General features: G+C 45.4%; 1 protein-coding gene and 1 non-coding gene across 2 annotated transcripts in view; both read left to right on the top strand.

Moving 5' to 3' along the window:
- Positions 1-19,283, top strand: part of BGN (biglycan) — a 53,927-nt gene that overhangs the window by 17,828 nt on the left and 16,816 nt on the right. The window lies entirely within an intron of this gene.
- On the top strand, positions 4,593-4,730 carry LOC114813108. Its single transcript, XR_003760719.1, has one exon. It is a non-coding gene; the product is annotated as a small nucleolar RNA SNORA7 (small nucleolar RNA).

Raw genomic sequence — 19,283 nt, 5'->3', positions numbered from 1 at the left:
CCCTCTCTCCTCATGAGCACTTTGGGACAGGGTTAATGATTCACTCTGAAACTTCTCCTGAGAGTTGGCTTCCACCGCTTTCTTGGATGTGAGGCAGACATTTCTTAAGCTCAACAAGCTCATTTTTGCAAATGCTTTTTGAGATTCTAAGAGGTCTTTATTCGTACTCACTGCTCACTCCTACTTCGACCTCCGCTAGAGCTCCTTTGGAAAACAAAAAACAAAACCTCCCTCCAGAATTAGTCCGTGTTCCCTCTTGCTGAAAAGATAAGGTAAAGCCACTTTATTCTTGCTTTGAAAGTCAGGGTCCCCATGCCTCTTCATTACATAGGCCGCTGTTCTCCCAATTCCTATCTTGGCACTTCCTTTCTGCAATTTTAACGCCCGAGGAACCCCTACAGAGGGACAGACCCCCAAGGAGGCCAGCTCGGCCCCTCAAATCCTCAGCTCTGAAAGAGTAGCTGTCAAAGGGACAGCACAATACTGTCTCTCCCCACCCCCCTGGATGTCCCATTTATTTTCTGGCCATCTCTTAGACATGTTGTGAGTGGGGCTGAGAGCAGAGAAAATGTGCCTGCAACAGGAATGAGACTTTGGGAGTGTTTCACGTTCTCGGTTCAATTCAGCTTTCGATAGCTGAGGTCTGGGAGCTGGTAGGGCGGCAGGCTTGGCTACTAGGAAAGTGCCAGGGACTGTACTAAGCACTGGGGTAGATACAAGCTAATCAGGTTGGTTACAGTCCCTGTCCCACATGGGATTCCCTGTTTTAATCCCCATTTTACAGATGCTATAACTGAGGCAAAGAGAAGCTAAGTGGCTTGGTTGCGTTACTGCTTTAGACTCATCCTTGAATAGAAGGAGACACCAAAACCTCCTCTGGGTGGCTGGAGCCAGTTTGATCATCTTTGAGACCCAGGTGGGACACTGACTGTATCTAATCCGATTATCTCGTTAAAAAAAGAATAAAAAAATAGTATTTCTTAAGCACTTCCTATGTGCCAGGCACTATTCTAAGTGCTGGGGTAGATACAAGACCATCAGGTTGGAAAAAAGTTCCTGTCCCACATAGTGCTCACAGTCTCAATCCCCATTTTACAGACAAGGAATTGAAGCACAGAGAAGTTAAGTGACTTGCCCAAGGTCATGCAGTAGATAAGTGGTGGAGCTGGGATCAGAACCCAGGTCCTTCTAACTCCCAGCCCCATGCTCTATCCATTACACCGTGCTTCTTCTCTTGTATTTTCCACAGTGCTTAGCTCAGTGCCTGGCACATAGTAAGCACTTAACAAATACCAGAATTATTATTATTATTATTATTATCCCTCTACCTAAATATGTGCCCATTTGAGATTCTGTTTCCCCTACGGTAACACGAATGTGGTAATGAGCACGTCACAATGATTTCTTAAGCACACCACACAGAAAATTGTAAACCCGTTGAAGGCAGGGGCATTGATTTGTTTTTCAACTTCCCAGAGCACTGCCCAGTTCAGTTCTCTGTTCAGTGTGGGGGCTAAATTGAGACCCATAACCGATCGAACCATCCAAGCTTTCAGAATCGCTAGGTTTGAGGGGAGCAGTCAATTCTGTCCATTCCTTGGGTTTACCCTTAGCTCCTGGAGGCCACTGAGCATGTGTCTTGCCATGAAACAATCAATCAACTGTTTTTATTGAGTACTTTCTGCAGGCAGAACTCGGGAGAGAACAATAGAGTCGGTTGACTTGATCCCTGCCCGCAAGGAACTTGTTATATGCTCCCAAGGGCTTAGCATGGTGGTTCTCACTCAGTCGCAGTGATTAATCAACACTACAGATGATGATGTCAGTTTTGTTTATGTTGATGATGATAATGGTGATGATGATGATGAATGGGTGTGCAGATGGAGGCTTCAGAGCAGTCTAAGGAGGGGTCTGCAGATGACATCTTCTCTCAATGGCTCTCCTTCACAATAAATTCCTTTCTTCCAGATCCTTCTCCATCCCACAGGCTCACCTGGGATTCTTAGAAGGTCCATATTTCAGATCTCACCTTATGATTTGTTTGGGTGAGCATGACCATTTATTCAGTTCATCTCCCTGCCCCAACTAAACATCCAAATAAATATTCCAGACTGGTTTTATAAATTTGAAAATGGCATTTAGTTTTCCCTGACTCACATGACATTTTTCTTCAGTTCTAGAGAGACTTTTTCTTGCTGTTTTCAATAAGGAGGGCCAGCATTCTTTAAGATTAACCTTGAAAGTAAAGCCAGTTCTCAGAATATTTAGCCAGATTTATAGTCCCCAGTGGTTAAAATATGGATTCATATATTTCCTGGGAATAGGAATTGCACTTGCAATCAATTCTAGGTTTTTCCATCTTGGTATTTACAGACATATCTTAGTTGTATCACTGAACTCTTAATGTCTTTCTCAGATTCTCCTCTTCCATTTTAGCGGGTGGATGTATGAGTGTCCACACACCCACAGGAAGAGAGAGAGAAACAGAGAGAGCGAGAGACTCTATCTCAAATTCTTTATTTCCTTTTTATGGAAATATCAAAGAATTCCATTACTAATCCAAAGTTTTCTCTTCCCATAAACATAAGGAGGTGAGAGGGAGTTGAGTCGGGAATTGGTAGATGGACTCTTGAAAAACTAAGCTCTTAAATCAGTCTCAGCTACTTCTGCTTCTGGGATGACCAACTCTGCTAAATAAATGTTCATTTGGCATTAGGAGAGCCTATCTGAAAAGAATGTCTTAAAAGGATTAGGATAAGGATTATGTCTAGGATTTAGCAAAATCAAGGGGCACAAACAACTTCAAGCTGTTTCCTCCCTCATTCCTTCACCTTCCCTTAATAGGCCTACCCAATCCAAGCTGCCAGATGTTCTCAAAGGAGCCAATCAGCAGGCATTATGGACAGGAAAGAAGTTGGATGATTAGAGGGGCTGAGAAGCTGAGGGATTAGTGGGATCTGAAAATGGCTCAACTGGAGTGGGGTTAATAGCACATGATCCCTTCATTAACAAAACTGTCTCAACAAGGGCTCTAGAAACGTAACAAGCCACTGCTTGGAAAAACCTCTCCTGTGGTCCCGGGGTCCTCTGTGCCAGGAGTTTTTGTTCTATGGCCATGATACCACATGAAGTAGGATCTTTTTATTTTCAAATGTTATTTGTTGAGCACTTATTATTTACCAGGCACTATAGTAAGCCCGGGGGTAGATACAAGCTAATCAGGTTGGACACAGTCCCTGTCCCACATGGGCCTCAAGCAGCGTGGCGCAGTGGAAAGAGCACGGGCTTTGGAGTCAGGGCTCATGAGTTTGAATCCCGGCTCTGCCACTTGTCAGCTGTGTGACTGTGGGCAAGTCACTTAACTTCTCTGTGCCTCAGTTCCCTCATCTGTAAAATGGGGATTAAGACTGTGAGCCCCGCGTGGGACAACCTGATTCCCCTGTGTTTACCCCAGCGCTTGGAACAGTGCTCTGCACATAGTAAGCGCTTAACAAATACCAACATTAATCCCCATTTTACAGATGAAGTAAAAAAGGCATAGAGAAGTTAGGTCACATAGCAGACAAGTGGCAGAGCTGGGATTAGAACTCAGGTCCTTCTGACCCCCAGAACCGTGCTCTATCCATTAGGCCATATTGCTATTCTAAGCCCCTCTTTTCCTCGAGGGGCTTCCTTATCGGGTGCTTGTAGGAATGCAGGCCAGCTGACTTCAGACTGAGAATTTGGATCTCATAGTTTGAGGATTTCTGGCTTGGTAATGAGCTGCGTGATGGGCTTTTCCATTCCCTGGGATGTGGCAGAAAAAGGAGCATTCAGTGGGGCTTAGCAGTGGGGGGAAGACCCAGTTCTTCACTCTAGAGGATCACTCTAGCCTTTAGTGAGTTGTTTAAGCCATGTGGAGGGAGAGGTCCAGGAATCCTAGCTCTGTCGCAGGTAAGGTAGCCAACCTAGTCTCATGTCTACTTATTTGCATCTCCCCAAGCATGTGCAGAGCATTCAGCACCCAGGAAGCATTTAATAAAAATCAGAGTCAACAAATCAATCAGTCAATTGTCATCATCTGCAAGGACTCAAGTAGTGCTTCCACCTTCCAAATGACGAAAAAGCAAAGGCCATATTGCCTACTGCTATCCAGGATAGAAAATTAGACCTGGATGGGGAACAGGGAGAATTCTTTTCTTCAGTTTTTTCTCCCAACCCCTTTCCTTGATCTCTAGACCACAGCTTTAGGCGGGGTGGCTCTCAACCTCATTCCACAGAATTCCCTGGCACCAAGAATTCCAGTGTGGGTCTCTAAAATCATGAGAGTCAGCATGGCCTAACGGAAAGAATACGGGCCTGACAGTCAGAGGACTTGGATTCTAATCCTCACTCCGGTACTTACTGTCATGTGACCTGGGCAAGTCACTTCACTTCTCTGGATATCAGTTTCCTCCTCTGTGAAATGGTGATTCAGTGGGGCTTTCTCCTACTTAGACCGTGAGCCCCTTGTGGGCCAGGGACCGTGTCTGTACCTACCACGGTGCTAGGTACATAGTAAGAATTTAACAAATCCCACAATAATTATTTTTATTAATAAGTAATGTCCACGGCCCCTCTCGGGGACGCATCTGGAGACTTTCCAGTATTCTACCGGTCTCGTCTGCAAGAGGGAGAATCAAGCAGAGGCATACCCATTCCATTCTTAGCTTGGGCAGTGGCTAGAGAGTGGAAAGCATTCTGCTACAAGTCAAAACTCCCCTGGGCTGGGCAGCAGCGGCGTGGGAGAGAGTCGAAGTCGGAGACTCAAGTTTACTGCGTGGAAAGAGGCGGTGATAAACCACTTCTGTATTTTTACCAGGAAAACTCTATGGATCCACTACCAGAACCATTGCAGGTGGAGATGGGGCATCCTGGGAGAAATGTGTCCATGGTGTCTCTATGGGTCAGAGATGACTTGACAAGACAGTGTCCATGGAGGATGAAACTAAAGAAGGGCCAGGGGAGGAAATCTCTGCTGGGTGGGGATGGGGGAGAAGATTGGACAATCATTGCTTCTTGGTCAATTACAAAACCAATAATTCTAGGTTTTCTGGTGACTTCTGTGGGGACGCACTATCTGTAGGCTCGTCAGTCTTCTTTCCAGTCACCTTGAAGGGTTGTACTGTCTTGGACCCTCACAGGCTGCAGCTGGTCCCCAGTCATTCATTCATTCAATAGTATTTATTGAGCGCTTACTATGTGCAGAGCACTGCACTAAGCACTTGGAATGTACAACTGGGCAACAGAGAGAGTCAGTGATGTGCACATAAGCCAATTGCAGCCTACATACATGTTGCCGTTCTCTTCTGTGTATCAGCACTACTGAGTCAAGGGGCAGCAGATGAAGCGTCTACTGCCTAATGATTATTCATTCATTCATTCAATCGTATTTACTGAGCATTTACTGTGTGCAGAGCACTGTATTAAGCGTTTGGGAAAGTACAATACAGTAATACAGAGTGACAATCCCTGCCCACAATGAGCTCAAAGGTTGGAGACGTGGGGGTGGTGGGGGGACAGACATCAATACAAATAGACATCAATACAAATGAATAAAATTACAGATATATCTGTAAGTGCCATGGAATGGGGAGAATGGGGAAAAGTAAAGGGAGCAAGTCGGGCACGCAGAAGAGCCTGGGAGATGAGGAAAAGTGGGCTTTAGTCTGGGAAGGCCTCTTGGAGGAGATGTGCCTTCAGTAAGGCTTTGAAGGAGGGAGGGAGGTTCAATTACCAGTAAATAGAGCCCAAGTCTGGGAGTCTGTAGGTCCTGGGTTCTAATTCTGCTCTGCCACTTGTATGCTGTGTGGTCTTGGGCAAGTCACTTAACTTCTTTGTTCCTCAGTTCCCACATCTGGAAGATGGGGATTCAGCTTGTGAGCCCTATGTGGGACAGGGACTGTGTCCAACCCTATTACCTTGTATCTACCCCAGCGTTTAGTACAGTGCACATAGTAAACACTTAACAAATGCCACAATTATTATTATTATTATATTACCAATAACCATCATGTTATGGAAAATGGCCTTTTTCTGGGAATTCTGGTACACGTATAGGTTTGACCAAAGAGTGTATTGAAGCTGATGTTTATTAAGAGTGTCAGGAAGGCAAGGATGGCGATTTGGGAGCAGAGGGCACACAAGAAATTCTTCTCCTGGACTTAAAGAGCCAACAGGAGAGATGACTTCTTGGATTATCACATCCCTCAAACCCTCTTTGCTTACCCCATCTTTTGTGCTGAGTCCAAACCACTGTATTATATATTTGGTGTCAAATTAAAGAGGAGAATAAAAATAGAAAAGGAAGCAAATTTCAGGGGATTATTTTGCCTTCTTTTTCCCTCCTAGCAAAGTGGCTTTGGGTAAGTAGGTCAATAAGATGGGGTCCCAGAACCCTTGCCGGAGAAGCACTTGGCTACTTGGCAGGAGCAAGTTTGATTCCCTTCCACCATCAAAGAATTCAATCAACCAATCAATCGATCATATTTATTGAGCATTTACTGCTTGCCGAGCCCTGTACTAAACACTTGGGAGAGTACAAATATAACAGAGTTGGTAGTCACGTTGCCTTCCCACATTGAGCTTGCAGCCTAGAAGGAATTGGACGGAACATAATTAACTCGGAAGTCTCTGACAAGACACCTGGATTTCCAGGGCACAGTGAATAATGTGATGTGTATTCTGATGAGCAAACTGGACAAACTGACACGGCCGCCATTGTGACTCTGGAGGTTTGAGAGACACGAGGTGCTATCAGGGGTCACTCAGATTTTAGATTTGTAAGGAAAGGACAAGTCTTGTGAAGGAGAGGCAGGTGACCCTAAGGGTTCAAGATGAAGTCTCAGTGGATGCCCAGATGGTTGATAACTGAGTTTAGCATACCAGCCTACCAACTCAGTTGTATTGTACTCTTCTAAGTGCTACGTTCAGTGCTCTGCACTCAGAAATCTCTCAATAATAACTAATGATCATTTTACCAACATAAGGGAAGTTGATGGAGAAGCTGAGGACCCACGACAGTGGGGGAGATGGGAGAGGAAGGTGACTGGTTGATTGATTGACAGTCAGTGGTCTGGGGAGGTACATCTCACCCATGGTTCCTTGGGGTAGCTGACTTGAGGAGCTCTCTCACTGAGTTCCCAGGCTCCTAGGCTTGCCTCACCTCTAACTCCATACATCGGTAGTCATGAGGTGATGGGAAATGTAAAAACACTCAGAGGAGAAGGCTGTGAAATGGAATCATATGGCAAAAAAGCTCCCATCAGGCACGTCGGCACTGGCCGGGGCCTTGGTTTAACCAGTTGCTCTTACCGTGTTCCTTGTTCCCTCCCATGGGTCAGCCTTTGTTTAAATGAATGGTAGAAAGTCACTGACATCAGAAACCCCGAAAGATGTAGGCTTAGGGGCCAATATGGCATTCAGGCCTCATAAACACCTCTTAGCCCTTGTGACCAGTAGGATTTGTCAAAGGAGACACCTAAAAAGAGAGGAAACTCAAATTCCCAGGACCACATTCAGGAAGGAGCACCCAGCGCATAGGGTTGCATTTTCAACATCTGTAAGCCATAACCGTTGGCTGAGAGAAGACCGCTGAGGCAGCTGTGGGAATTTCACGTGGATTCTATTACAATCACTGTTATAATAGTCAGTCAGCAAGTATTTGTTGTGAGTCTACAGGGCTTTAAGTACAGTTCAAACCCTTTCCTTCACCAGTGAGCAGAAAACAGCCTCCCAAGACCCAGTTAGCACAGGTGTGTGAACCTCAAAATAGGAAAACTTTTCCGATTTCTTTGGTGGGAAATAGTTTTACCAGAGATGTGAGAGAAGGTGTCTGGGATCTCGAGAGCTCTTTATTTAGGGCACTGTCTTCGGGGTACTGAAGACAGTATCCTGTCTTCAAACTCCTTGTGGAGGCATCCGCTAGACTGATCAAAGAATTGGGTGGAGTGACCGCAGGGCCAGTTAAAAACTGGTTCAATCCGGAGGCTTCGGGCTGCATTTCCAGCCCCTTGGTTGCGAACAGCCTTGAGGTGTTCATAATGCATTTACGTTTAAGCATCTAGTCGATTTCTAGCTCGCTGAGGCAGCTCTTATGCGATCATGGAAAATTTGGGTGTATCTTTAGATGTTCTAAAGTCGTGCTAACACGTCCACGTCAGCTTCTCGAAAATCTGTTTTACATTCCGGCACCGTCCTATGAAATCCCATTAAAACTGTCTACAATCTTTTTATTTTTATTTTTGAGGGGAGTGGGAAGAAGTGTTTGAGACGACAGCATACTTCCTAAATGTATACTTCCTGACCGAAGAAACAGAACTGTGCCTCTCTGAAAACCACCCATCGGTGGGCTGGCATTTATGACAACCCCCTCACTGCCTTCGAAAATGCAGTTTCCCTTCTTCAGAACTCGAGAAAGTCTGGGACTTCAGGCTTGCACATCAGCTCACCTTTCTCACTGTCACCAAGGTCCCTAAATCCAGAATTACTGTAAAAGTTTTTTAATCTGGCTCGGATCTCACTTGCTTGGGTTCATTTGAGCATCTCCTCCAGGCAACCGGGATCAATCAGTGGTGTTTAATGAGTGCTTACTGTGTGCAGAACACTGTACTAAGTGCTTGGGAAAATACAGTATGATAGAGTTGGGAGACACAATTCCTGCTCTCAAGAGATTTAGAACCTAGTAGGGTAGCAGACATTAAGGATCTGTACATAGAGTGTTGAGGTAAGTATCAGAGTGCTTAAGGGGAACAGCCCAAGTGCTTAGGCAATACAGAGGGAGGGCAGACAGGGTTTGAAAGTGAAGAAAGTCCTCTTGGAGGAGATGTGATTTAAGCAGGGTTTTGAAGATGGGGAGAGCGGTGATCTGTCGGGTGTGAAAGGAGCGGGAATTCCAGGTTTATATTTTAGCTGTTTGTTGTCTGTGCTCTGAAACAGCTCCCGCCCCTGCCCAGCACTCACCTGGGATGCCTCGGCCACCTACCTTGTGCCCGCTCTCCCCACTGCTTTGTTACAAGCAGCCATAGCTGGAAGTGTCTTTTCAGTAGCTCAATCCCTGAACCTGCCTCTAGCTGCAGGCCTCATACTATGCTGGTTCAGTAGCCAAGACAAGGTAAGGGTCTCGGGGAAAATAACCTCGCCTGCTAAATATGAGGCTGGTCTTGCCTCACTCTCAGGTACACAACAGGCGTTTGTTCAGCCAGTGGTATTTATTGAACACCTCGTTGTAAGGTTTGAGAAGCTTACTGGAAACCACAGGCCCAGTCTTTTTCTAGGTTGGTGCCTGACTCTGTTTGGGGTTACTGAAATGATTTCCCCCGGCGTAGCGGGAGGGGGAGATGCATATAGAGGGCCCTGCACACGGTAAGAACTCAAGAAGCAGTGTGGCTCAATGGAAAGAGCACGGGCTTGGGAGTCAGAGGTCGTGGGTTCTAATCCCTACTCCGCCACTTTGCTGTGTGACCTTGGGCAAGTCACTTAACTTCTCTGGGCCTCGGTTACCTCATCTGTAAAAATGGGGATTAAATGTGAGCCCCATGTGGGACAATCTGATTACCCTGTATCTATCCCAGTGCTTAGCACAGTGCTCTGCACCTAGTAAGCGCTTAATAAATACCATAATTATTAATAAATACGATTGAATGAATGAATATCAATGATAAATAGTCCAGGTGGTCCCTTTGCAGGAGCTCCAGACTCTGCTTTTCCACAATTGACAGTCAGAATAATCACTGTGGTAGTTGTAAAGTACTTAAAGAAGTGCTGCAGTAGATAACAAGAAAATCAGGTTAGGCACAGTTCATGTACCCTGTGGGACTCACAATCCAAGGAGATGGGAGAACCGGTATCGAATCCCCATTTCACAGATGAAGAAGCTGAGAAACAGAGAAATAAGTGATTTATCCAAGGTGATTCAGCAGGGAAGTGGCAAAACTGGGATTGGGGCCCAGGTTCCCTGATTCCCAGGCCCGTGCGCTCTCCAAGCAGCCTGGCAAAGTGGGTAGAGCACGGGCCTGAGAGTCAGAAAGAAGGTCATGGGTTCTAAATCTGGCTCCGCCACTTGTCTGCTGGGCGACCTTGGGCAAGTCACTTCATTTCTCTGGGCCTCAATTACCTCATCGGTAAAATGGGGATTGAGAATGTGAGCCCCACAGGGGAATGGGACTGCGTCCAACCCGATTTGCTTATATCTACCCCAGCGCTCAGTACAGTTCCTGGCACATAGCGTTTAAAAAATACCATAATTATTGTTATCATTCCAACTGGCCACGCTGCTTCCAAAAGACTTGGGAAATGGGGGAAAAGGTTTTCCAAGCCTCTTGATATCTCAAAGTGTTTTTCCTACACCTCCCTGCTCCTTTAAAGAATTCTGCTAACGGAAAGTTGCTGTCATTCCACATAAACTCTAACTTAATGTCAAACTGCAGGAAAGTCGTCCTGGGGTTTGGGATATATAGGACAGTGAAAATTCATTATTTATGTGGTACAATTAGAACCATTTCAGTCTTTAACTTTTTCCCTTGAGTTCACTGATCTCCAAACCACTCCCGACACCTCCTTATCAATCAATCGCATTAACTGAGCGTTAACTGACCTTAATAGAGCTAATAGACTGGATCCCTACTCTCCAGGAGCTTAACGAGGAGGGAAGACCTTTCCAACCTGCTCCCACCCACCCCAGGATCATAGACATGTAGGCCCAGAGGGGACTGTGAGAGGTCATCTGGTACAGCTTGCCCATCTAACTGCGTTGCCAGCCTGGCAAGACCAAGGGCGTGGCACTAATAGCCAGGTCTGGCTCCTCCATCGACTCCACCACTGTGGTTGGAGCAGCCAGGAGTTGCTGTTCCTTTTCCAAATTTCCAGCCCTGACTCATGCGCTATGAGGTAGTGTCTCCAACTTTCACGTCTGGTATCCATGGACGTGTGTGCATAAATATAAGCACGCTGTCATGGCTGTTTTGTGAAAGACCCTGCGTATAGAGTAAGAGGATGTGTATAACTAGGAATTGATTTATTTACAAATAGATGGTTCCACATATAACGGCCCCCCCAGGCTGTGGCTCAGTATGTTCTTTGCTTCGGGTAGCCTGGAAAGTCCATGGGAGGTTGCAGAGTTAATTGTAAACCTGATAACAGTAGGAAATCCACGAACAAGTTCAGATTGGAACTCTGCCAGTGTCATCTCTGAATGAAAGGGGAGTGGGGACAGGTCAGGAAATCTGGTTTCTGTTTCATGTGGTTCTGACTCCTGATGTGGAGATCCCAGAACTATGTTTACCCAGAAGCTCTGCAAAACCAGGTGGGGTCCGGGCTCTCGGAAGACAGAATGGAACTCAGAGATGCCCCTCTGTGGGCTCCAGTGCAGAAGCTTTTACACCCCCCTCTTCAATTAGTGCAGAGCACTGTATTAAGTGCTTGGGAGAATGCAGTATAACAGAGTTGGTGGAGACCTTCCCTGCCCACAAAGAGCTTACAGTCTAGAGCTTCCTCAGATACCCTGAGGAACCTTTGAGAACCACAGGCCAATCCTTTCTACCTCCACTTTTCCTGCAGAATGGGGAGCAATACCCTCTTAAGCCAGTGACCTCCAGAGTTTGGAAGGGTGATTTCCTTCAAATGTCCCCAAGGCTCTAGGTCGCCAAGTGCTCTTTTTCATGATTGAATGTCAGTCAGTAGCATTTATTGAGCATTTCCTGTGTGGAGAGCACTTACTAAATGCTTGGGGAGTACAATATAACAATAAACAGCCATATTCCCTGCCCAAGACAAGCTTACAATTTAGGAAGGAATGTGTTTCCCCCAGATTTGCTAATAAGCACAGCTGTCTTGACCACACACCACTTTTCCAGTGTAAATCCAAAAGGCTGCTTGCAGCATTGATTTGCTGCACTGCACTCTCCTGCAGGAAGGGCAAGCTGGGAAACAGCTAATGAAGTTTTTACACTTATTTGCAAGGTTGACTTATAAAACAGGCACACGGCTGCTTATTTTATAGTTCTCTCTCAGGAGAGATTAAAATGGAATAATGCAGAGAACTTTCAGCTCGCAGCATCTACTGTTGAAAAGTTGAAGGCAGGGGAACCAGGAAAGTCAAGAAGAGGTTGAGAATGGGGGAGGTGCAGGTGGGTTATGGGTACACTTGATATTCTGCTGGCAATATTTAAGAGCATTTCTTTTTAATGGTACTTATTAGGTGGTTAGTATGTGCCATGCTGTATTTAGTGCTGGAGTAGATTCATTCAAGATAATCAGGTCAGATTCAGTCCCTGTCCCACATGGGGCTCACAGTCTAAAGAAGGAGAACAGTTATTGAATCCCCAATTTATAGTTTAGGAAACTGAGATACAGAAAAGTTTAAGTGACTTCCCCAAGGTCGCAAAGCAGGCAAGTGACAGACCCAGGATTAGAACCCAGACTGGTTGACTCCCAGGAGCGCGCTCTTTCCATCAGGCCACGTACACGTGCTCCCCGTGGCTCTAGAAAGAGAGATGTATGGAATTGAAAATACAGCTGTAATTGTTGGGAAGTGCGAGTCTTTGGTTTCTAAACTGCAGAAGGCACAAGTCTCTACTGGCAAGGACAGAAGTTAGCCATTTGAGAACAGTAAATTTTGTGACTCATGGGTGGCAAAAAGTGGCTTTGTAAAAAAACTGAAGGCAGATAGATCACCATGATCCATCCATGATCCATCCATGATCCATCCATGATCCATGGCTCTTAGAAAGAAGGCCAGAATTAGAGAGAAGAAATTTTCCCTGGATTCGATCATTAATTACCGCTTAGTCTGTGGAAATGGTCCAGGAGGTTGGAAAATAATGGCCAGGGGAAAGGAGCGGGGAAGAGGCCCTCACTGAGCTATGTTTTGGCACAAAGAGGGAGCCCTGCTTGGTCTAAGAAGAATTGTAGGGATCTGAAAAGTCAGCTCTTTGGGAAGACAGCAGCCAGAGTTGCTTGGATCCACCAGTTAGACATTCTTTCTGTGTTTTCCAACCCCATCTGAGAGTTGCAGCCTTGAGCCTTGGAACAAATGGGGCTCTGTCAGGAGGAAAATTAATGGGGGAGAGAGTAAATGAAACCAAGGAAAAGAGAAAGCAGATATCTCTGGTGCACATTCACAGGAAATGGCAGAAACCTGATGCTGGCATTAGATGACCATTCCGGAGTCCAAGGATAAGCTGAATTTTTCCCCCCAGTTAGGGTGTTCCAACATCCCTATTTCAAAAGTGGTAGTCCCCATATTTTAGCAATGCTTTAGTATTTTCAGGTTTGTTATACTATGTCCTAAAAACAAAGAAAACAAAATAAGACTGGGGTGAGCTAGCTCCAGTGATAGAAGGGGTATCTTCAGAAGGGATAGTGGTATGTTTTTGTGGGTACATGTCTGTGGATCCATGTCAGTCTTCATCTCACTTCCTGAATCCAGGAAGGATGGGTGCAGTGCGTACCCAAGGCTCAGTTGGTCACAGCCATTCTGTAAGCAGCAACCTATGAGTCTGGCCGTAGTTGAACCGTGGCTGCTGGCCACCGGCAGCCGTGCTAGCAAAAGCTGCAGGGGCCTCGGCTCAACTGAGACAACCTGGACCTTGCAGCCACAGGAGAGGAGTGGCCCAGAAAGGGTCAGTTCACCTAGGAGCGGTGGTGCCTCCACCATGACCTGGGTGGAAGAGGCAGTGGCAGGGCCCACTAGGCAGAAGTGGGGCAGAAGATGGTGATGTCAACGTTAGGGATTAATCCAACCCCTTTCCTACTGCTCCTGTATCTTTCTCCTCTTTCCCCGTTGCTTCCGATACCACAGGTTGATTGCTTTTCTCCCTTCTTCTCTCTCCGCTCTCTCCCTTTTTCTTCCTTTCTTTTTTTCTCTCTTCCCTTCCCCTGTCTCCATCCCCTCCCCTTTCCTGGTCCCATCCTTTTTAAGCTTGTCCCCAACTCACCCGCGGTGACCAGAAAGACGGCCCCTAGACTGCAGGAAGGAGCTTTCTTCAAGAAGCTGATGCAGGACTCGCCCTAGCTTGACCCGCCCTGATTCTCAAACTCAGATCCTTTTGAGTTTAAGATAGCATCAGATAGCAGGTCAAACATTTATCTGGTGAATTACAACATGGATAAATCCAGCCCCTCAAATCCAATTTCTTCAAGAGCTTGTAAGAGGAGATCTGTATGATCTGGATAATTTGTCTCCTATCTCCACCTACTAAGGTATCAATTGGCCAGATGTTCCATTTGGCTTTCGGGGTTGCTCTTTCACATCTGAAATCAGTCAGTCAGTGGTATTTGAGTGCTTACTGTGTGCAGATCGCTGTACTAAATGCTTGGGAGAGTACAATTCAACAGAATTGGTGGCCACAATCCCCGCCCATAAGGAGTTTAGAGTCTACAGGGGGAGACGGACGTTAAAATAGATTACGGACAAATATGGAAGCTTGAGGGTTCTGCTTTCAGGTGTGGTGATAGGAAACCCCAAACCATGGGGCCATGGTGTCTAAGCAGTGGTGGGAGCTGTCAGTGCTGCCTCTTCACCTCGGCCATGGCTGCTGAACTTGAAAGAGTCCTTCTGGGCCATGGGTGCAAGTTTCTGGTGCACTGGGATACAGTGACATCCATCTACCTCAGAAATTGCTGTCTCTGGCCTAGATAGGCCAGATCTAGTTTCCTCTCAACCCAAGCCTGCCCTCCACTAGATATGGTCTTATGAATGTGGTGACTGTTATTATGGTACTTGTGTCAAGCACTGCTCTAAGCACTGGGGTGGATGCAAGTTAATTAGGACAGGCACAGTCCCTGTGCCACCTGGGGCTCACGGTCTAAGTAGAAGGGAGAATTGATATTTAATCTCCATTTTACAGTTGGGGAAATGGAGACAAAGATGAGTTAAGGTGATGCTACAAGCAACTGGTAGAGTAATGGCATCTGTAACATGGTGAAGTCGTGAATAAATGGGCCTTTCACCATTCATTCATTCATTCATTCATTCATTCAATCATATTTATTGAGCGCTTACTGTGTGCAAAGCACTTTACTAAGTGCTTAGAAAGTACAGTTCAGCAATAAAGAGAGAAACCCTGCCCACTGATACATGGCTCGTATTCTCTTCCTTACCAAGACTACGCTGTAGAATTTACTCCTTAGCCACCACGAAGGATTGGATGTCAAATGAATTTATATCATCAGTATCATGGAATCATGGGGCCAAGTAAGTTAGGCAATAACTGTATATCTGAGATCTGGGGAAACGATCCAATTAAAACATCCAATGTGCCTAACAGGAATAGGTGATGACATGAAAACATGTTAATTGTATAATTACGATATTCCCATGCCTTTTAATTAAATACAGTAGGAGGGTAGTGTTAAACTAGCAAAACTGTGATGGGTGATAACTGTCTAATGGAAAGCATTCTCTGGGCTTGCTGGTTTACCTGATCTACTAGCAGAAAGGATTTAGTTTGGATTTAGTTTAGTTTAGTTTGGAAAGGGTGTCATTTCTACAAACCAGGAAAATGGGCTGCCAGCCTGCAGCTTGCTATCCTTACCTCCAATTCCCATCCCAGAATGGTGAGTTTTCCATTTGGTGCTTTTGATGATCTGTTTTCCCCATTCTGTGAAGGACAAGAGACTTCCCCAGCCAGGATCAGTCTGGCTGCTGTCTGGAATGTTTAAGTTTAGCCTAGGGGAGCGTCCTGGGAGTGGGACCATACGACCCTGATCTCTAGTCCTAGCTCTGTTCAGTTGCCTTGGGCAAGTCACTTAACCGCTCAAACCCTCAGTTACCTCATCTCACGCTGAGAAGCTGCGTGGCTCAGTGGAAAGAGCCCGGGCTTGGGAGTCAGAGGTCATGGGTTCTAATCCCCGCTCCGCCGGTTGTCAGCTGTGTGACTTTGGGCAAGTCATTTCACTTATCTGTGCCTCAGTTCCCTCATCTGTAAAATGGGGATGAAGACTGAGCCCCACGTGGGACTATCCCCCCCCAGCGCTTAGAACAGTGCTTTGCACATAGTAAGCGCTTAACAAATATCATCATTATTATTATTATCTGTAAAATGGAAACCCTAGTGCTTGTCTCCTCCCTGGTGTGGGGGATATTGTGCGGAGAGAATGGAAAATTAGAATTGGAGAAGCAGCATGGACTAGTGGAAAGAGCACAGGTCTAGGAGTCAGAGGACCTGGGTTCTAATCCTTCCTCTGGCACTTGGCAACTGGTTGACCTTAGGCAAGTCACTTAATTTCTTTGTGCCTCAGTTTCCTCAACTATAAAATGGTGATTCAGTACTAAATCTGCGAGCCCCATGTAGGATAGGGTCTGACTTGATTACCTTGTGTCTGCTCCAGCACTTAGAACAGTGCTTAACACATTGTGAGCACTTAACAAATAACATTAAAAGCAATTAAAAATGGTTCTGGTTGGGAAAAAGCATTTGTTCCGGAGGCCATCTGATAGGAGGGTGTGTGGTGTAAGGTGGTGATTATCATCCCCACTCCCAGTGTAGGAACACCCACCCCCACACAAAAAATCAGCCCTAGCAAGGACACAGTTTTTCTTCATTTATTCAATCTTAGCAGCCAGGGCCAAATTGAATTAGAAACCTCTGGTTTTGAAAACATCGCGCCCCCCGAACCCTTCCATTCCTCAGAAAACTTGCCCTTCTAGAGCCTCAGAATATTGTTTTATTTAATGGCTAACTGATGAGCAATGAGGAGAGAGCTGCCAAAATATTAGGCTCTCAGCTAAATGGAATTGCTGCTGAGTTTACTTGGGTTTTACATTCCACTGGCAGGTAGGTCCATCCAACCTCTTCTGGGGGGGCAACCTCCAGGGAAGCAGGGCATTATGGTGGCCCTAGGTTGATTCGCTAGAGCAGATGGGACAGGACAGGATGGGAGGGCAGAACCACGTATGGACTCAGGTGAGCTCACAGGTTCTTAAGGGCTTGGGCTAGGCCAAAGTTGAACCAGAAGGAGTCCAAAGATCCCCAGCAACTCTCTTCCTTTTGGGGCTCTTTGGAACTGGAGGTGGGTTTTTGGCATATGGGCGTCAAGGGGATTCTGGAACGCAAGTGTGCCGATGAGGTGGCTTGACACGTGGTCAGAACCACTGGCTATAACAGGTCGCTTGAGCAATCAGCGGTATTTTTTGAGTAGTTACTGGGTGCAGAACCCTGTACTGAGTGCTTGGGAGGAGACGATACAACAGAATTGGTCCCAGCATTGCTCTCCCACCAGCTCTTCCTTTGCAGATCAGTGACCAAACCAGTCAGATGGCTAAATACTGCTTCCCTGCTTAAAATGATTGCTCATTCTTTAAGAATTGAGTTTATAGCGTGGTTTGGACAATGCTAGCTATTGATCAGCATTTAAAAAATGTTGCTTTTGGTATCTATCTGTAGATAATTAGATATCAGGAACAATATTTATTATATTATATGTGTAATGTATGTTATATAACAATATTATAAATATTGTTTCTGATCTCTAGCTATATATATATAGTATTATATTATATATATAATGTATGTTATGTAACAATGTTTATATATATATTAAGACTGTGTATGTTTATAAATATGATCTACATCTATATTTATACACTTATCCTTTCTACTGGACAAAGGCACCACGGATGTGGAAATGGGTGATTCCGGTCCAATGTGGGAACTACAGTTCCGGCCACAATTTATGAGCCATGTTGTGGTGTTGTGTTGTTGCGTTTGCCATCTGCAGTGCCTGGCACCTTTTTTGCTTTTGCCTCCTCATCTCACCATTCTTCCATTGTTTTATGGTTTTTTTAATGGTATTTAAGCACCTTCTATGTGCCAGGCATAAAGTGATGGGCTAGATGCAAGATATTCAGTTTAGACACAATCCCTATCCCACCCAGGGCTCACAGTCTTAACCCTCATTTTGCAGATGTCTGTAAAATGGGGATTAAGGCCGTGAGCTCTATGTGGGACAGGGACTGTGTCTAACCTGATTAGTTTGTATCTACCCCATGCTTAGAATAGAGCCTGGCACATAGTAAGCGCTTAACAAACACCATTAAAAACCAAAACCAATTACGTGTTGCCAGAGGCATCCGAAGGGATTACAGGTTCAAATTCGTAGACTACTGATAGTATGCTACTAGAGTGATTGATAACAGCTTATGAAATATATAAAGTGCCACCATGTTTATCTAGCCCCCACCTACCTGGATATCCAGTTTGTGTCTGCTGGGGTTGTTTCATGTGGGTTCAGGGTGGGATATGTTAAAATATGACCAAAAACTGAACTTTCTTAATGATTTTAGGATTCTTTCTATCCTCTCTCATCCCTCTCCATTAAGGATTTACTGGACTGTAATTAAAATTGAGCCTTTGCAAGGAGTATTAGAACAATCAATGGTATTTATTGAGGGCTTACTGTGTGCTTGGGAAAATACAACAGAGTTGGTAGATGTGAACTCTGCCCACTGGGTGAGTAATAACAGTCTTCAAGGGGAGGCAGAAAGTAAAATAGATTAGTAAAATAGATAGGGGAACTGGAGTATAAGAATATTTATATAAGTATTTTGGGTCTGAGATAAGTATCAAGATGTCCAAGAGTCTGTAGCCCATGCAGAGAGGAAGGTGGATAGGGATAATGTGGGCTTAGTCAGGGAAGCCCTCTTGGTGGAGATGTGATTTTAGAAGGGTTTTGAAGGTGAGGAGCGTGGTGGTCTGTTGGATATAAAGAGGGAGATAGTTCCAGCCCAAGGTAAAATGTGGACAAGATGTCAGTGGCAGGATAGATGAGATTGAGGTACGAAAGTAAGTTGGTATTGGAGGAGGAAAGATTGTGGGTCTGGTTGCAATAGGAGAGAGAGAACTGGTTGAGTGTCTTAAAGGTGAAGGTAAGGCATTTCTGTTTATTATGGAGGTGGATGGGCAGGATTGGGGTTGTATGGGATGAATGGTTTTTCAGAGAAATGATCTGGGCAGCCAAATGAAGTGTTAATTGGAGAGGAGAGAGGAGGCCAGGAGGTCAATGAGGCGGCTATTGCAGTAGTCAAGGTGGAAGCAATGTGGAAGGAGTTTGGATGGAAAGGAAAGAATGGCCTCTGGAGATGTGAAGGTCAACCCAAAAGGATTTCATGACAGATTGAGTGTGTTTGAAAGGGAGAGATGAGTTTAAGGATAATGCCAAGGTTATAGGCCTGTGGGATAGGGAGGATGGTGGTGCTTTCAGAAGTGACAGAAAAGTCATGATTTGGGTGGGAAGATTGAAGTCTCAATGGGGCATCTGAGTAGAGA

This window comes from Ornithorhynchus anatinus, chromosome 6 (genome assembly GCF_004115215.2).
Source record: "Ornithorhynchus anatinus isolate Pmale09 chromosome 6, mOrnAna1.pri.v4, whole genome shotgun sequence".
NCBI lineage: Eukaryota > Metazoa > Chordata > Mammalia > Monotremata > Ornithorhynchidae > Ornithorhynchus > Ornithorhynchus anatinus.
This window is presented reverse-complemented; position numbering and strand designations above follow the sequence as displayed.